This window comes from Capra hircus, chromosome 5, assembly GCF_001704415.2.
Source record: "Capra hircus breed San Clemente chromosome 5, ASM170441v1, whole genome shotgun sequence".
Lineage (NCBI taxonomy): Eukaryota > Metazoa > Chordata > Mammalia > Artiodactyla > Bovidae > Capra > Capra hircus.
In genome coordinates, this window is record NC_030812.1 from 33,258,245 (window position 1) to 33,274,775 (window position 16,531).

The window sequence follows — 16,531 nt, forward strand, 5'->3', positions numbered from 1 at the left end:
GAGTTGACTCATTGGAAAAGACTCTGATGCTGGGAGGGATTGGGGGCAGGAGGAGAAGGGGACGACAGAGGATGAGATGGCTGAATGGCATCACTGACTTGATGGACGTGAGTCTGAGTGAACTCCGGGAGGTGGTGATGAACAGGGAGGCCTGATGTGCTGAGATTCATGGGGTCACAAAGAGTCAGACATGACAGAGCGACTGAACTGAACTGAACTGATATGTACCACAACTTCCTTATCCGTTCGTCTGCTAATGGACATCTAGATTGCTTTCATGTCCTAGCTGTTTTAAAGCTTGCTGAAATGAACATTGGATTACATGTGCCTCTTTCAATTCTGCTGAAACCACCCTTTTTGATCAGGCACAGATCTCTAATTAGTTGAAAACGAGGTGATCAACAATCAATGTTTAAACATAACTTTCAATATATGTTATTTATTGACACAAAGACAAGAACAGAAACTCAAATTCCAGAGGTTTTAGTGAGTATTTGACTTTAAAAACTAACATTACCACCCCCCCCACCAGAATCTTCCCTGTTTTCTTTTTTAATAAATAGACAAATTAAGAAGAGATGAAGTTTTAATAACTGTTCTGCCACAATAACAAACCAGAAGAAAGTATCTTTGTCACCAGCAACTGGCACCTGTCCAGTTTTTCCAAGCCCACTTGTTGGCAGTTCTCACGATCTCTATAGCAAATGAACTTCTAGCAATACTCCTAAGAGTAGCAGTAGACTATGCAAGTAGCCAAAATTGTCTTTAAAAGCTTTGTGAATGAGTGGATCTCTTTCTGGGTTAACACTCAGAGTCCCACGGAAAGGGAATTTACCACGACATCCGAAAGAGCAGCTGCTCTTTCCGCTAAGAGAGATCATGAATGCCCAAAGCTTTTGAAACCTTAATTGTTCAGTTAAATTTAGGGAAATTGATATTACCAAAGAGTCCCAGCAAATCTAACTGAATGTACTTCAGAGAACAGTGATACTGGCTGAAAACCATGGTTTACATTCCATCTTCAAAGTGAGATAATGCAAGAATGCCAAAAATTCAACAGAGGCTTCTCAAGTAACAATCTTGTCCTTGAGAGAGCGCTGGGATTCTGAGCTGTGGAATTTTCCACTCATTTATTCTTTCATTTTCCACCTTCCTTTGCCTTCAAGTGTCAATTGGCTCCTCTCAGTCACAGCTGTACAAATCACAGGACCCTTTTTTTTTTAATTGGCAGAAGACATATACATTATTCATCTATTCATTTCCATCTAATGGAAATCCAAAAAAGACAATTTTATTTCCCAACAAAACATTTAAAGCTGTGTTCCCCCCCATGAGAAACGGGACAGAAGACTCCATCCATGGCCTATGTAAGTACAAAAGTTTTTGCCTATTAAAGCATGTATGAATTTGATTTTATTGAAATGTATGACTGCTTTTTTGCTGTTATGCTTCATAGTACTTGTACATAACTATGTAGCAAATTCAATGTTTTTCTTAGCTTGTGAAACCTTAGTACCGTAACAATACCAAGAACACTCTGTGCTTTTCCCAGCAAATATTGACTTAAGAGGGCACTTTGTTTACACTTATGCTACATCCTTGATAGAAAGCATGTACGTATTGCGTTGTGGGATGTGTTTTTTCTCTAACTGTAAATACAATGAAGCAGAAAAGTCAAGTAGTGACTCTACATCAAGTGATTACCTTGGCCCCTGGGTTATTGATTGAACTGGAATGCAGGTTAAGGGCATGGTGACTCTCATTTCGCAGGCTCCTCTGTAGCCAAAGGAAATGACCTGTGTCTAACTCAACATCCACATGACTTCCTATTTGACAAGCCAATTTCCATATGAAATGAAGGGGAAAGTGACGTTTGCATTGGTAGTGAGGTTTATGTATCTGCCTTGTGTGTCGGCCACAATGATAGGTTCATGATATAAGGATAAACCTTCCTCTCCTTCAGGAGATAGTTTATCACCCTGCTCTGTAAAAGCCTTGTGGGACCCACAGAGAAGTAGAAAGAAATGTCCGCCTGCCTCCCCATCTTCAACCCAGCTCTCCAGGACAGAAGAATGAAATCCTTGAATAGTCACCATTAACCACTAATGAAAATGCTAAGCAAAAAAAAAAAAAAAAAAAGATGTGAGCTCCAAGCTCTCTGTCAGAAGATAAAAGTTCCATTATAAAAGACAGTCATGGCTTTACAAGCCAAACAGAACGTTCTCAACATCTCACAGCCATCTCATTAACTGATGCTCTCTCATCATGAGTGATCATGGGTGTTTAGAGTCAGAAGCAAAATATGGGGAGCTCAGTCTGCAGGCAAGTAGAGACAAGGCATTATAGAGGAAGAGCTAGGTGTGTGAGGAAAATGATGAAGTGGGCATATTTTAGTGCTTAGTTCATAAGGAAGAAAATGCAGCGCAGGCAGGAACTTAACCCCTTTCTGGCTGGCATGTCAAACGGATACATAAACAATTATTTCCATTTCTTTCAACATCAATCCCGTCTATACGATTTGAACTTCTCTTTTGCCCCCTACTTGGCTTTATGTCAAGGACTGGTAAAGGCACCTCATAAAGGCCTTTCACATAAAAAAAGGTACACATTTCAATATCTTTAATAGTTTTTGAAAGCTCATTGATTCTAAGTAGAGGAAATCATCATTTGAGATGATTCATTTCCGAGTTACATCAAGTGTACCGTTGAACTCACAGCTGGGCATCTCAAATGAAAGATGGAATTTCTGGGACCTAACACTTCAGGGGCAGCAAGGAGGGTGGCCCCTCAGTAGCTGATGCTGAAAAAGACTTTAAATTCAAACAATACAGGACACCCAGCACATGCTCATATGCACAGCACACATGAGCATCACACCCAGCACAGCATCACATGAGCGGCAAGCCTTATCTGCTCTGCAGAAGTCTCTACACAAGCCTGGGTGTTTACTTGGAGACGTCACCTTCCTGTTGCCCCATCACAGGTTGCCCTTATGTTCGTTTAACCTAGTTTTCTCTTTACACACTTGTCAACTCAAAGGAAAGAACTGTTAGATTTGGGACTTTATATTCTTTTGTGGGAAGATTTTGTATTACCACTGAGTAGTGAGTTTGCTCAAATGAATATTTTAAGAAGTAAAGGGTGGAGGGAGGAGAGGAGTGGTTATTTTACATCCCATTTTATATTTTATATCCCATCTTTCCTATGTTAAAATGTCTGGAAATTTCGTAAGCTTAATGCTTGTATATAAATACAAATGATAACAATGTAACTTTTGCTTATCCCTGGAAATAGGGATATTTTTGTTTGTGTGTGTGTGTGCATGCTCAGTCCTGCTCAACTCTTTGCCACCCCTCAGCATACATAGCACGCCAGGCTTCTCCGTTAATGGGATTCCCCAGGCAAGAATATTGCAGTGTGTTGCCATGATGTAGGATAAGGTGGAGCAGACTAGGGTGTGATGGGACAGCCTAGGCTCATGGACCATATGGTGGTGATCTCCAGTGGCCTTGGCCTGCAATGCCTTGAAGTGGGTCTTGGGTTCCCCACCAGAAATTGGGCTGGGTTGTGGCAATGAAAGCACCAGATCCTCGCAATTAGACCAGTGGTCAGTGACATAGGCCCTGATCCTTTGGCTTTGTAGAGAAGAATTTCCGCAAAGATGGAAAATAATGGAGCAAGTAAAGCATTTGTTAAGAGGGGAAAAGTACAGTACATGTGGATAGTCACACAGGAGGACTCAGGGGGTGAGAGTCACTGAGTCACACCCTCGTGGCAGTTTGAATTACTTTGATGGGATATTTCTTCCAGGTTTCCTTTGACCAATCATTTTGATTTGCCAGGTTCACAGTCCATATCTGGTATACCTCAGGATCCTCCCAGGTGTGCACACGCATCTCTTAGTCAAGATGGATCCTACCAAAAAGGCATCTGGGTAGAACATCCCTTGACAAAACTCTGCTCTGGCCTCCAAGGAGCCTTTTCTGGGTATGTGTGGCCAGGGAGTTCTCTTGACTTGGAGAATAAGAAGTATGTGGTCTGGGCAGGGCCTAGCTTCTTCCCTCAATTGCCCTGCTATTCTTGTCTTGGAGTTTCAGTCCATAGAGAATGAATATCCAATTGCTTTACCCTGGGTGGGGGCCTTCTGCCTCTTGCCTCAGTAGTAGGTGAAAGTGATGTAAGTGAATGTCCCTCAGACGTATCCAACTCTTTGCAACCCCATGGAATTCTCCAGGCCAGAGTACTGGAATGGGTAGCCTTTCCCTTCTCCAGAGGCTTTTCCCAACCCAGGAATCAAACCCAGGTCTCCCACATTACAGACAGATTCTCTGCCAGCTGAACCACAAGGGAAGCCCTCAGTAGTGGTGAGGGGACAATAGTACTAGAATGAACTGCTAGTTCAACCCAGTGGTTTTGGAGCTTAGAACCTGAGCTTCAGTAAGGGGAGAATCTTAGACCATAGACAAAGGATTGAACAGTTGGAGTTAACTATATGAAAATACTGAAAAGGAAAGTGTTAGTCGCTCAGTTGTGTCCAGCTCTGTGCGATCCCATGGACTGTAGCCCACCAGGCTCCTCTGTCCATGGGATTTCCCAGGCAAGAATACTGGAGTGGGCTGCCATTTCCTTCTCCAAGGGATCTTCCCAACACTTTTAATAAGGAAAACAAAAATGCAAATTTTACTTACCTACCATTTACTAGCTGTGTTACCTGAGGTTACCTACCCTCTCTGTGGCTCATCTATAAAATTGAAATATAATGGTCATAGCCTTGCTGGGAAAATCAAATCAGTCAATAAATTAACAGTAATCTAGAAATGATAAGTATCTGATAAACGTCAACTGTTTTTATTATTGTTGCCACTGCTAGTGTGAATTCAACTAGGCCTTTCTCAAGTGAGTTTTTGTTGATTGATGAGCTGGAAAACTCAGTCCACGATGAATTGGCATGTCACAGCAGTGTGGGTGTCAACATTTTAGGATACACTGAGGCAGAGCCTAGCTTCAGCGTGGAGCTGAAGGAAGTTGGGGGGCAGGTATCTGGGAGTCTCCTCTCTGTGACTAATGATCACTCATACTTAAGAGAACTTAGGTATCATCTTTCTTATAGCATAACAAAAACTCCCAAAATGGAATTAAAAACCCAAACCTTTCCTGAGTCCCAATTTTGATTTTTGGAAAATTGACCAAGCTGCTTCTATTAATAACAATCTTCACCTGAATTGTTACAGAGCCTAAATGTGTTGGAAAGCACTTTATGACCTACAGATTCTACAGAGAACTATACATTCTTAAAAGCATGGTGTATTACAATTACAAAATGTTTCTCTTATTTTGAAATCACAGGGAAAAATTCATTCTTACTTTCTTCCAAGGATTTAGCTTTGACCATGAAAGTAGGATATATGTCCAGAGTATTCATGGAAAGTGTATTTGAAGATAAACACTGAGCTAGGAAGGTTGGAGGATGGGTTCCAGCCCAGCTTTCCCATGGGCACAGCATACAGCTCCAGGCAAGTCATTTAGACTTCCTGGCTCCCGGTTTCCTTTCCTGTAAAACACAGGATAAATTAGGTGATCTCTCCCCCTCTCATTCTATAAATGTCAGACATAAGTTAGCATGAATCTGTGAGTCACTAAAACTTGGTAAATTTCAGAAAATTATTTAATAAACAAAATCTCTCATAAGCAACTAGAGCAAGCTTGGAACTGACTTCCAAAATATTGCATAACCGTGTTTAGGCAAAGACTTCAAACCGAAGAAGATGTTGGAAGTGGGCCTCTTTTCACTACCACTAGCAATTCACACGACTGAAGCGACTTAGCAGCAGCAGCAGCAATTCACAGAAGACAGACTGTTGGTTCCTGTGTTCATACTCATTCTTCCTTAAGGGCTCAGAGCATTTGAACATCTCTCATTAATTTTGTGGGCCACTTAATAAACAGAAAATGCTATTGCCTCTTTCAAAATGAAATGAAAGCCATTTCTATAACATGTTTAGCATCTCAAAATGCTTAATAACCGTTTTAGTTTCCCCCTCTTCCTCATTTCTGGTTTGATCAGCATAATAACTTTGCTAAGAAGGCTGGGCCCAGGTATTCTTATGCTCATTTTGCAACTGAATATTCTGGGAACAAACAAAAAAAAAGTAACTTGCTTCCTGCTTGGAGTTGATGGTCCTCCTTAGATCTCCTGACCCTCATGTGAAACCCGATCCTGTCTAAGAGTATCCTCCTCACTATGGTCAACCCGCCTGCAAATAAGCCCCTGGAAACGCCTGACTCAGCTCCCTTCATCAGCAGAAAACTCTCCTCCCTACTCACTGCCCAAGTCTTTCTCTGGGACCCCACATAGAACTGAAGTGGTTCTCTGAGTGCTCTAGCCCTTTTAAAGAACTTCCATGGAAAAATAAGATTCCTAAGATAGAAACAATGGACTTATTGATGACTGAATTAGACCCTGCCTCCATGCCCTGTGGTTTCTCCCCATAAATGTTTTTCCCGTAATTCAGTGGCTGCTTTGGGAGAACTGTCCAAAACCCTTTCATCAAGAGTTATTTTTTCATCCTAAGATTTTGGCTATCTCTCAAAAGGGCAAGAAATGGATCATGTCCTAAAGAAAGATCCTACAAGGTCCTGAACATTTTATATCCATGGGGATAATTAGGGAGATTGAAGAATTACAGCTCCTCCAAGAACTGACTGAGGAGTGGACCAACTTCAAATCACAAATACAGGATTCTGAACACAAAGTATAATTTTATAGAATTCATTTCCCAACCTCTGTGGTAGAGACAAGATAGTGATAGGTTTGAAGTGCCTGCCCTGGGCTTGGCTGGCAGAGTCAGAGGGCTGGGAATGAAAGATCACACAGAGATTAACTCCACAAGAAACACGCTTGTGCTTGCATAATACTTATCTTTAATATTTAATATTTACCTTCATACTGGCTTCATTTCCTGTATCCCCCAAACTAAGTGGCAGAAATAGCTACTCACGGTGGCACACAGCTCCATTACTGCTTCTACTGGTCCTGTGAGAGAGGCACTGTTGCCTTCCCTCTCTTCCCTGGTGGCTCAGACGAAAGAATCCACCTGCAATGCAGGAGACCTGGCTTCAATCTCTGGGCAGGAAGATTCCCTGGAGAAGGGAATGGCTACCCTCTCCAGTATTCTTTCCTGGAGAATTCCAAATGGACAGTGGAGCCTTGAGGGCTACAGTCCATGGAGTCGCAAAGAGTCAGACACAGCTTAGTAACTAGCACTCTCTGGTCACTGAAGCAACTGAAGGAAACTGGCAACTGAAGCAAAATAAACACAGCTCCCATCTTTGACTCCCTCCTCACTTATGATGGGCGATATTGGCGGCCATATGCCTCGCTTCACCTAATTCAAGTCCACAAATGGTGAGAAACTGGTGTGGGCAAGGCACCACATTAGATGCCCAGGGGACCAAAATCTGAGCTCAGTGGAGTGAACTATGACAATTGTGGGCAGCTGGTGATAGGGTAGATGAGTCTTCATATTATGGTTTAGAATCAAAGGTTTTATAATAAAAACACAATGATCAAACTCAACAAAGGTATCAGACTAGGGATCATATCTCCTTTGAAATAGCCCTGCATCCCCCTCTGGTACCTAAAAAAAAAAATTTTAAGGAAAGAGAAATATCTTGAGGATTCAGAGAAGGGATGGTTCTTAGGAGTATAAGTAATGGTTTCATGAAGAAAGCGGTGCTAGGAATAAGTTCTAAAAGTTGAATTAAGTATATATAATGCACACTTTTTTGGCCATGCCATGCAAGATCTTAGTTTCCCAACCAGGGATTGAACTCTTGCCCCCTGCCGTGAAAGTACAGAGTCCTAACCATGGAACTGCCAGGAAATTCCCAATGCACAACTTTAAATGGCCCTATTATATCAGGCTTCCCTGGTGGCTCAGATGGTAAAGAATTCGCCTGCAATGCGGGAGACCTGGGTTTGATCCCTTGGTTGGGAAGATCCCCTGGAGGAGGGCATGACCAGCCGCTCCAGTATTCTTGCCTGGAGCATCCCCATGGACAGAGGAGCCTGACGGGCTACAGTCCATGGGGTCGCAAAGAGTTGGACATGACCGTGCAACTAAGCACAGCATTACATACACCATCTTACTTCTTAAGACAAGGAGAGGCGGTCCCTCCACATAAGAAGCGGACCAGGAGTAAAGGCAAGGGCCTGGGAATCACCAGCCTGCATATGCCAAACCTTTAGTGAGCACCTACTATGTTCCAGGTGTGAATGTAGGTGATACAAGGATTCTGAAGCACAGATGTCTGCCTTCAAGTATCATGCAGCCTGGAGGAGAGGCTGACATAGTTGGCTCAGAACACATGTATCAGGTGGAAGCAGAAGATAAAGGTGGGAGACTCCATCAGGACCAGGTGAAAAGGATCACTGAAACTAGGCTAATGGGGCTGTACTTATTTCAGCGGTGCCACGATGTGCTCGGTCACTCCAGTTATGACAGACTCTTTTCGATCCTATGGGCTGTAGCCTTCCAGGCTCCTCTGTCTATGGGATTTTTTTTAGGTAAAAACACTGGAGTGGGTTGCCATGCCCTCCTCCAGGGGATCTTCCCAACCCAGGGATCAAACTCACATCTCCTGCATCTCCTGCATTACAAGTAGATTCTTTACTGCTGAGCAACCAGGGAAGCCCTATTTCAGGGGTAACAGAGGATTACTAAAAATTTGAGGCTGAGGAGACATGAAGTGGGTTGAATACATAATTAATTTAGAGCGAATGCATAGGATTCATTCAGAACAAGAAGAAACCTGGAAGAAAAACTGGATAGGAGATGAAGGCAAAGGTCCCAGGCTATAGATAACAGTGTTCTGAATCTGGTAGCATTAAAGAGGGATAAAAAGAATGAAGAAAGGGGGAGCCAGCTAAACAGACAATATAGGACACTGAATTGCTTGAAAGGAAAAAGAAATGTTTGGTATGGACCGTGCTGTGTTTGGGATGCCAGTAGGATGCAGAGAGGAGGTGTTTAGCCCACAGTTGGACAGTCAGGTCTGTGGTATTCAGGTGCTGGCTAGAAAGATATGTTTTTGGTGCTATCCATAAGTGGGTGGCTGGTGGAGCATGTACAGAAGGAGGAGGAAGAAAACGCTTCTGGGGAATACATCCGTTTATGGGGTAGCAGCATTGGGTTGGCCATTCGTTCGGGTTTTTCCATACACTGTTACAGAAAAACTCGAACAAATTTTTGGCCAAACCAATAGAAAATCCTGTATCTGAGGAAAACAAGAGAAATCAGAATAGAGTTGAGGGTCAAGATAATACATGCCAGGGAACACAGAGAAGGAGAATGTTCAAAGGAAGAGGTATCAGGAGTGAGATGTTGAGGAGAAGCCAGGAGATGGAGACTGGGTCAGGATGAGCCATTGGATCTAGTGCCGGGGGTGGGGGGGGTGGGGCGGTCAATGGCTGCCTTGAAAAAGAAACTCCAGTGAGGCCGAGAACAGAAAAATCAGCATGCATCAGCAGCAAGTTAGCGAGTGGAAAGAAGGAAGAGACGGATGGAGGGATGGAGAATACAGATGAGCACAAGGATGGATGGACTGAGGGGAAGGGGGCAAAGGAATCAGGTTTGCAGATGGGAGACAGAGCAAGGAAAGGGGTGCATACAATCCAGAGACAAGTTGAAAAGAAGAAAGAAAGCATGGAGGGGGCAATGAAAACACAAAGACTCTCCCCAGACTATTCTCACCCATGCCGATGCGTGCAATTACCACCTCTCCCTGGGGTGACTCACACATTAATATCTCCTGCCCGAACCTCTTCCTGAGCTCCTGATGTATATATAATATGATCTACTAGACCACTCCACCTGGATTCAGAAAGATACTTCAGACTCAACCAGCCTGAATCAAATGTGTGATCTTTCCCTCCAAGCAACATCATCTCCCACTGCTCCCTTCTCAACATGACATCTTTATCGGAAGTCATAAGGTTAGAACTTATCTCGGCACCTTGACTCCTCTGAAACCCCTCTCCACCTCTAAAGGGTTTTAATTTATCTCCCCATATCAACCTTTGCCCTCACCTAAAAGAGGGCATCAGAGAGCAGACACACTGAAACCATACTCACAGAAAACTAGTCAATATAATCACACTAGGACCACAACCTTGTCTAACTCAATGAAACCAAGCCACGCCCACAGGGCAACCCAAGATGGGTGGGTCATGGTGGAGAGGTCTGACAGAATGTGGTCCACTGGAGAAGGGAATGGCAAACCACTTAAATATTCTTGCCTTGAAAACCCCATGAACAGTACGAACAGGCAAAATGATAGGATACTGAAAGAGGAACTCCCCAGGTCACTAGGTGCCCAATATGCTACTGGAAGTCAGTGGAGAAATAACTCCAGAAAGAATGAAGGGATGAAGCCAAAGCAAAAACAATACCCAGCTGTGGATGTGACTGGTGATAGAAGCAAGGTCCGATGCTGTAAAGAGCAATATTGCATAGGAACTTGGAATGTCAGGTCCATGAATCAAGGCAAATTGGAAGTGGTCAAATAAGAGATGGCAAGGGTGAACGTTGACATTCTAGGAATCAGTGAACTAAAATGGACTGGAATGGGTGAATTTAACTCAGATGACCATTATATCTACTACTGCAGGCAGGAATCCCTTAGAAGAAATGGAGTAGCCATCATGGTCAACAAAAGAGTCCAAAATGCAGTACTTGGATGCAGTCTCAAAAATGACAGAATGATCTCTGTTTGTCTTCAAGACAAACCATTCAATATCACAGTTATCCAAGTCTATGCCCCAACCAGTAACACTGAAGAAGCTGAAGTTGAATGGTTTTATGAAGACCTACAAGACCTTTTAGAACTAACACACCAAAAAGATATCCTTTTTATTATAGGGGACTGGAATGCATAAGTAGGAAGTCAAGAAACACCTGGAGTAACAGGCAAATTTGGCCTTGGAATGAGGAATGAAGCAGGGCAAAGACTAATAGAGTTTTGCCAAGAAAATGCACTGGTCATAGCAAACACCCTCTTCCAACAACACAAGAGAAGACTCTACACATGGACATTACCAGATGGCCATCACCGAAATCAGACTGATTATATTCTTTGCAGCCAAAGATGGAGAAGCTCTATACAGTTGACAAAAACAAGACCAGGAGCTGACTGGCTCAGATCATGAACTCCTTATTACCAAATTCAGACTCAAATTGAAGAAAACCGCTAGGGAGAACCACTAGACCATTCAAGTATGACCTAAATCAAATCCCTTATGATTATACAGTGGAAGTGAGAAATAGATTTAAGGGCCTCGATCTGATAGATAGAGTGCCTGATGAACTATGGAATGAGGTTCATGACATTGTACAGGAGACAGGGATCAAGACCATCCCCATGGAAAAGAAATGCAAAAAAGCAAAATGGCTGTCTGGGGAGGCCTTACAAATAGCTGTGAAAAGAAGAGAGGTGAAAAGCAAAGGAGAAAAGGAAAGATATACACATTTAAATGCAGAGTTCCAGAGAATAGCAAGAAGAGATAAGAAAGCCTTCCTCAGTGATCAATGCAAAGAAATAGAGCAAAACAACAGAATGGGAAAGACTAAAGATCTCGTCAAGAAAATTAGAGATACCAACGGAACATTTCATGCAAAGATGGGCTCAATAAAGGACAGAAATTGTCTGGACCTAACAGAAGCAGAAGATATTAAGAAGAGGTGGCAAGAATACACAGAAGAACTGTACAAAAAAGATCTTCACAACCCAGATAATCATGATGGTGTGATCACTCACCTAGAGCCAGACATCCTGGAATGTGAAGTCAAGTGGGCCTTGGAAAGCATCGCTATGAACAAAGCTAGTGGAGGTGATGGAATTCCAGTTGAGCTGATTCAAATCCTGAAAGATGATGCTGTGAAAGTGCTGCACTCAATATGCCAGCAAATTAGGAAAACTCAGCAGTGGCCACAAGACTGGAAAAGGTCCGTTTTCATTCCAATCCCAAAGAAACGCAATGCCAAAGAATGCTCAAACTACTGCACAATTGCACTCATCTCACATGCTAGTAAAGTAATGCTCAAAATTCTCCAAGCCAGACTTCAGCAATACGTTAACCGTGAATTTCCTGATGTTCAAGCTGGTTTTAGAAAAGGCAGAGAAACCAGAGATCAAATGGCCAACATCTGCTGGACATGGAAAAAGCAAGAGAGTTCCAGAAAAACATCTATTTCTGCTTTATTGACTATTCCAAAGCCTTCGACTGTGTGGATCACAAGAAACTGTGGAAAATTCTGAAAGAGATGGGAATACCAGACCACCTGACCTGCCTCTTGAGAAATCTATATGCAGGCCAGGAAGCAACAGTTCGAACTGGACATGGAACAACAGACTGGTTCCATATAGGAAAAGGAGTACGTCAAGGCTGTATCTTGTCACCCTGCTTATTTAACTTATATGCAGAGTGTATCACAAGAAACGCTGGACTGGAAGAAACACAAGCTGGAATCAAGATTGCCGGGACAAATATCACTAACCTCAGATATGCAGATGACACCACCCTTATGGCAGAAAGTGAAGAGGAACTAAAAAGCCTCTTGATGAAAGTGAAAGAGGAAGAGTGAAAAAGTTGGCTTAAAGCTCAACATTCAGAAAATGAAGATCATGGCATCCGGTCCCATTACTTCATGGGAAGTAGATGGGGAAACAGTGGAAATAGTGTCAGACTTTATTTTTTTGGGCTCCAAAATCACTGCAGATGGTGATTGCAACCATGAAATTAAAAGACATTTATTCCTTGGAAGAAAAGTTATGACCAACCTAGATAGTATATTCAGAAGCAGAGACATTACTTTGCCGACTAAGGTCCGTCTAGCCAAGGCTATGGTTTTTCCAGTAGTCATGTATGGATGTGAGAGTTGGACTGTGAAGAAGGCTGAGCGCCGAAGAATTGATGCTTTTGAACTGTGGTGTTGGAGAAGACTCTTGAGAGTCCCTTGGACTGCAAGGAGATCCAACCAGTCCATTCTGAAGATCAGCCCTGGGATTTCTTTGGAGGGAATAATGCTGAAGCTGAAACTCCAGTACTTTGGCCACCTCATGTGAAGAGTTGACTCATTGGAAAAGACTCTGATGCTGGGAGAGATTGGAGGCAGGAGGAGAAGGGGATGATGGAGGATGAGATGGCTGGATGGCATCACTGACTCGATGGACGTGAGTCTGAGTGACCTCCAGGAGTTGGTGATGGACATGGAGGCCTGGCATGCTGTGATTCATGGGGTCGCAAAGAGTCGGACACGACTGAGCGACTGAACTGAACTGAACTGAAGCTCTACACTACAACTAGAGTGACTTTTTCAAAATACTAGTCTGATCACATCCACCTCTGCCTAGAACCTTTCAGTGATTTCCTATTGGGCAGTGCTAGAGTCTGACCTGGCTCTCCAGCTCCAGACAGCCTGGCTCTGCCCACCTCCCAGCCTCACCTCGCACCCTCTTCTGCATGCTTCTTTTCTCTTCCCCCATCACCCCAGCCACCCTGCTTCTCTTCTCTTCCACCTCTGTGCTCCACACAAGCTGTCCCGCCTGCCTGGCGTCTGTTCCCACCATTCTCTTCACCTGCCTAAGTTATATCTCAAACAAGACAGGAGACAGTACAACAGACTGGTTAAAACTCCAGACTTTGCAATTGAATTGAGTTCCAGCATTTCTACTCAAGCTGCATGATCCTAAACAGGTTACTTACTATCTCCAAGCCTGAGTTTTCTCACCTATATGTTAACATGAGTCTGTAACTCACCAAAAATCTATATAAAGCACTAAAATCTGGTCCTGGTACATAGGAACCACTTGGCAATTGTCAGCCAATGTTCTTATTCTTGTTTTCAACTATAGGTCAGTCATTCCTTTCTGGGGATAGCTCTTGACCACGTGACCACCCCCAATCGGCACTCACAGCCCCCTTGTACCCTCCTTTCTTCACACCCATGACAGATAAAATTTCGCATTTATTAAGAGATTTTTAGGTTATGTCTGTGTTCTCTGCCAGATTGAAGGCTCTTTGAGATTCTGCCTCCTTAGCTCATGCAAATAGCCTAGAAAAGACCCTGATGCTGGGAAAGATTGAGGGCAGGAGAAGAAGGGGACGACAGAGGATGAGATGGTTGGATGGCATCACCAGCTCAATGGACATGGGTTTGAGCAATTCTGGCAGATAGTAAAGGACAGGGAAGCCTGGCGTGCTGCAGTCCATGGGGTCGCAGAGAGTTGGACATGACAGAGCAACTGCACAAAGAACAACAACCAGCCAAATTGAGTCAACCAATACCAGCCTAGTGGGTGAGTGAGCAAACAAGTAACAGACATGGCCCAGCGGTGGTTGGAGCATGTGAGGGTTGGCCCATTCAGCTCATCTTCTAGGCGACAACCCAGTATTCTGTCATTTAGCCATTACATCCTGTCTCTAGGGAGGGCCAGATAAACAGTGTGTTGTCTCATCTGTGAAAACCAATACATTGTTATCAGTGAAAGTGAAGTCACTCAGTCGTGTCTGACTCTTTGCGACCCCGTGGACTGTAGCCCACCAGGCTCCTCCATCCATGGGATTCTCCAGGCAAGAATGCTGGAGTGGGTTGTCATTTCCTTCTCCAGGGGATCTTCCCGATCCAGGGATCGAACCCAGGTCTCTTCCATTGCAGGCAGACACTTTAACCTCTGAGCTTGTTATTAGCAATATATATTTTTAAGAAACCAAATGATTCTGGAGTAAAATCCATATTCGTGCAGGCCTCATTGACCAAGGACATCTGGTAATCCACGACTGAGGCAGATGACGACAATGAGGATCGTCTCGTAATTAACAAGGCTTATGAATGTTAGCACATTCAGTCCCAGAACACACTGGGCTAGTGAGTGGAAAGAATAGAAGAGAAGCTCTGGAAAGTTATCTCATGTGCCAAGTGAGAAAGGTTGGGGAAGAGCCACCTTCCCTGCACCCTTTAGCCCATCTTAACTTTCTGTGTTGTGGCTACAGCCACAGACATCAAACTGGACCCCTCCCCGCGGTATGCCCTGCCGCTTTCTCACAGGCTCAAGGGGCAAATCACATCCTCCCTTCCTTCCACATCACTTTCCCTCCAGGTCACTTCTGAGGAGAATATTTTAGTTCAGAAAATATTTTCTGAAGAATTCTCTTGGCGTCTGCTATTGGGCACATACTAAATCCATGGGAAAGTCTGTATAACCTTGGACAAATATGAGAAAGGCAGATAAAAGATCCGTATAACTCCATACAGATCACCTTTACTACAGCAGGCAAACACTTCGATTAATGCCTCCCTTTGCTCCTAATATCAGTGTGTTCTTTCCCTTGATGGAACAGATGATTAACAGTAGCTAGAATTTATGCTGTTATCTGTGGCCTTTCTTCTACTGAATACCTTGTAAAGGCAGCAAACCACAAGGCCGTATGTGTATTCCCTGTACTTGTCATTAAATTGAGCAGTAGTTTCAATGCCTTCAGTGTAAAATCTAAGAGCTTTGTACTCTTGATAGAACAGGAAAGGAAAACTGACATCTTTTTAGCACTCACAGATTGTGACCCATCCCCTGTTCTCCCAGGACTGTTAATCTTAGGAGCTTTGTTTGGGCCCTGGCAAGTTGCTGTCTTAGTTGAAACAATAAAGATTACCCACAATATGGTAACTTTGAGAACAGCAATGAAAACCTTTCACTTCCAGAACTTAGATAACCTTTATGAAGAGATCCATTATTGCCTAGAAATTCTACTATAAAGGCACATCAGGGTTTCAAAATGCAAAGTGACTGAGAAAAAAGATTTATGTAACATTAGAAACAAAAACCTGATTGCAAAGTCTTGTCTAGGTTATGATTGTAACTATATGAAAATTAGGTAACATATTGACTAACTGGAAGGAAAGATTAAAACAGCTGGTTTTAAAATGGCAAAATTAGAGAAATGTTTTCCTTTCCTTTTTCTCACGTTTGATTTCTGTGGTACTTCTTATGGTATTGTTGGTACAATATAGTTGTCAGCTAAACATTTGTATTATGCTTAAAATATGGTGGAAAATTATAATTCACTTGTAGTATAGACATTAAAATTATACCCCACCTTTAAGTTGAATACAGAGAATATTGAGCTATTCTACCATTCTATCTTTTAAAATGATTACTTATTCTACAAAAAAAAACTTCTAACATGGCTCTTAAAATTGGCAGAAACAAATTTCATTTATCTCCTTTGGCATCACGGGCAACAACCTCAAAAATCTTATTTTCTTCAATGAGAAATGATAGAACAAAATTAATTTTTATTAAATTTTCCCTCTGATTATCTAGTAGACCAGAAAACCAGTCTAGAGAAACTACCCTCTGTTTAAGGAATCTTGGTAAGGCTAGGTTAGAAAATGCTTCGGCATATATTTGCCTCATGACTACAAATGCTTAAAGACAGAATCCTTGCTGGGTGCTGACAGCCAGAGTTGAATCATTG

At 42.9% G+C, this 16,531-nt stretch overlaps 1 long non-coding RNA gene across 1 annotated transcript in view; it reads left to right on the plus strand.

Annotated features, from left to right (window-relative positions):
* Window positions 1,112-16,531, plus strand: part of LOC102190664 — a 70,757-nt gene continuing 55,337 nt past the window's right edge. The window contains exon 1 of the long non-coding RNA XR_310002.3: window positions 1,112-1,367. This is a non-coding gene — a long non-coding RNA (uncharacterized LOC102190664). The remainder of the gene's footprint in view (window positions 1,368-16,531) is intronic.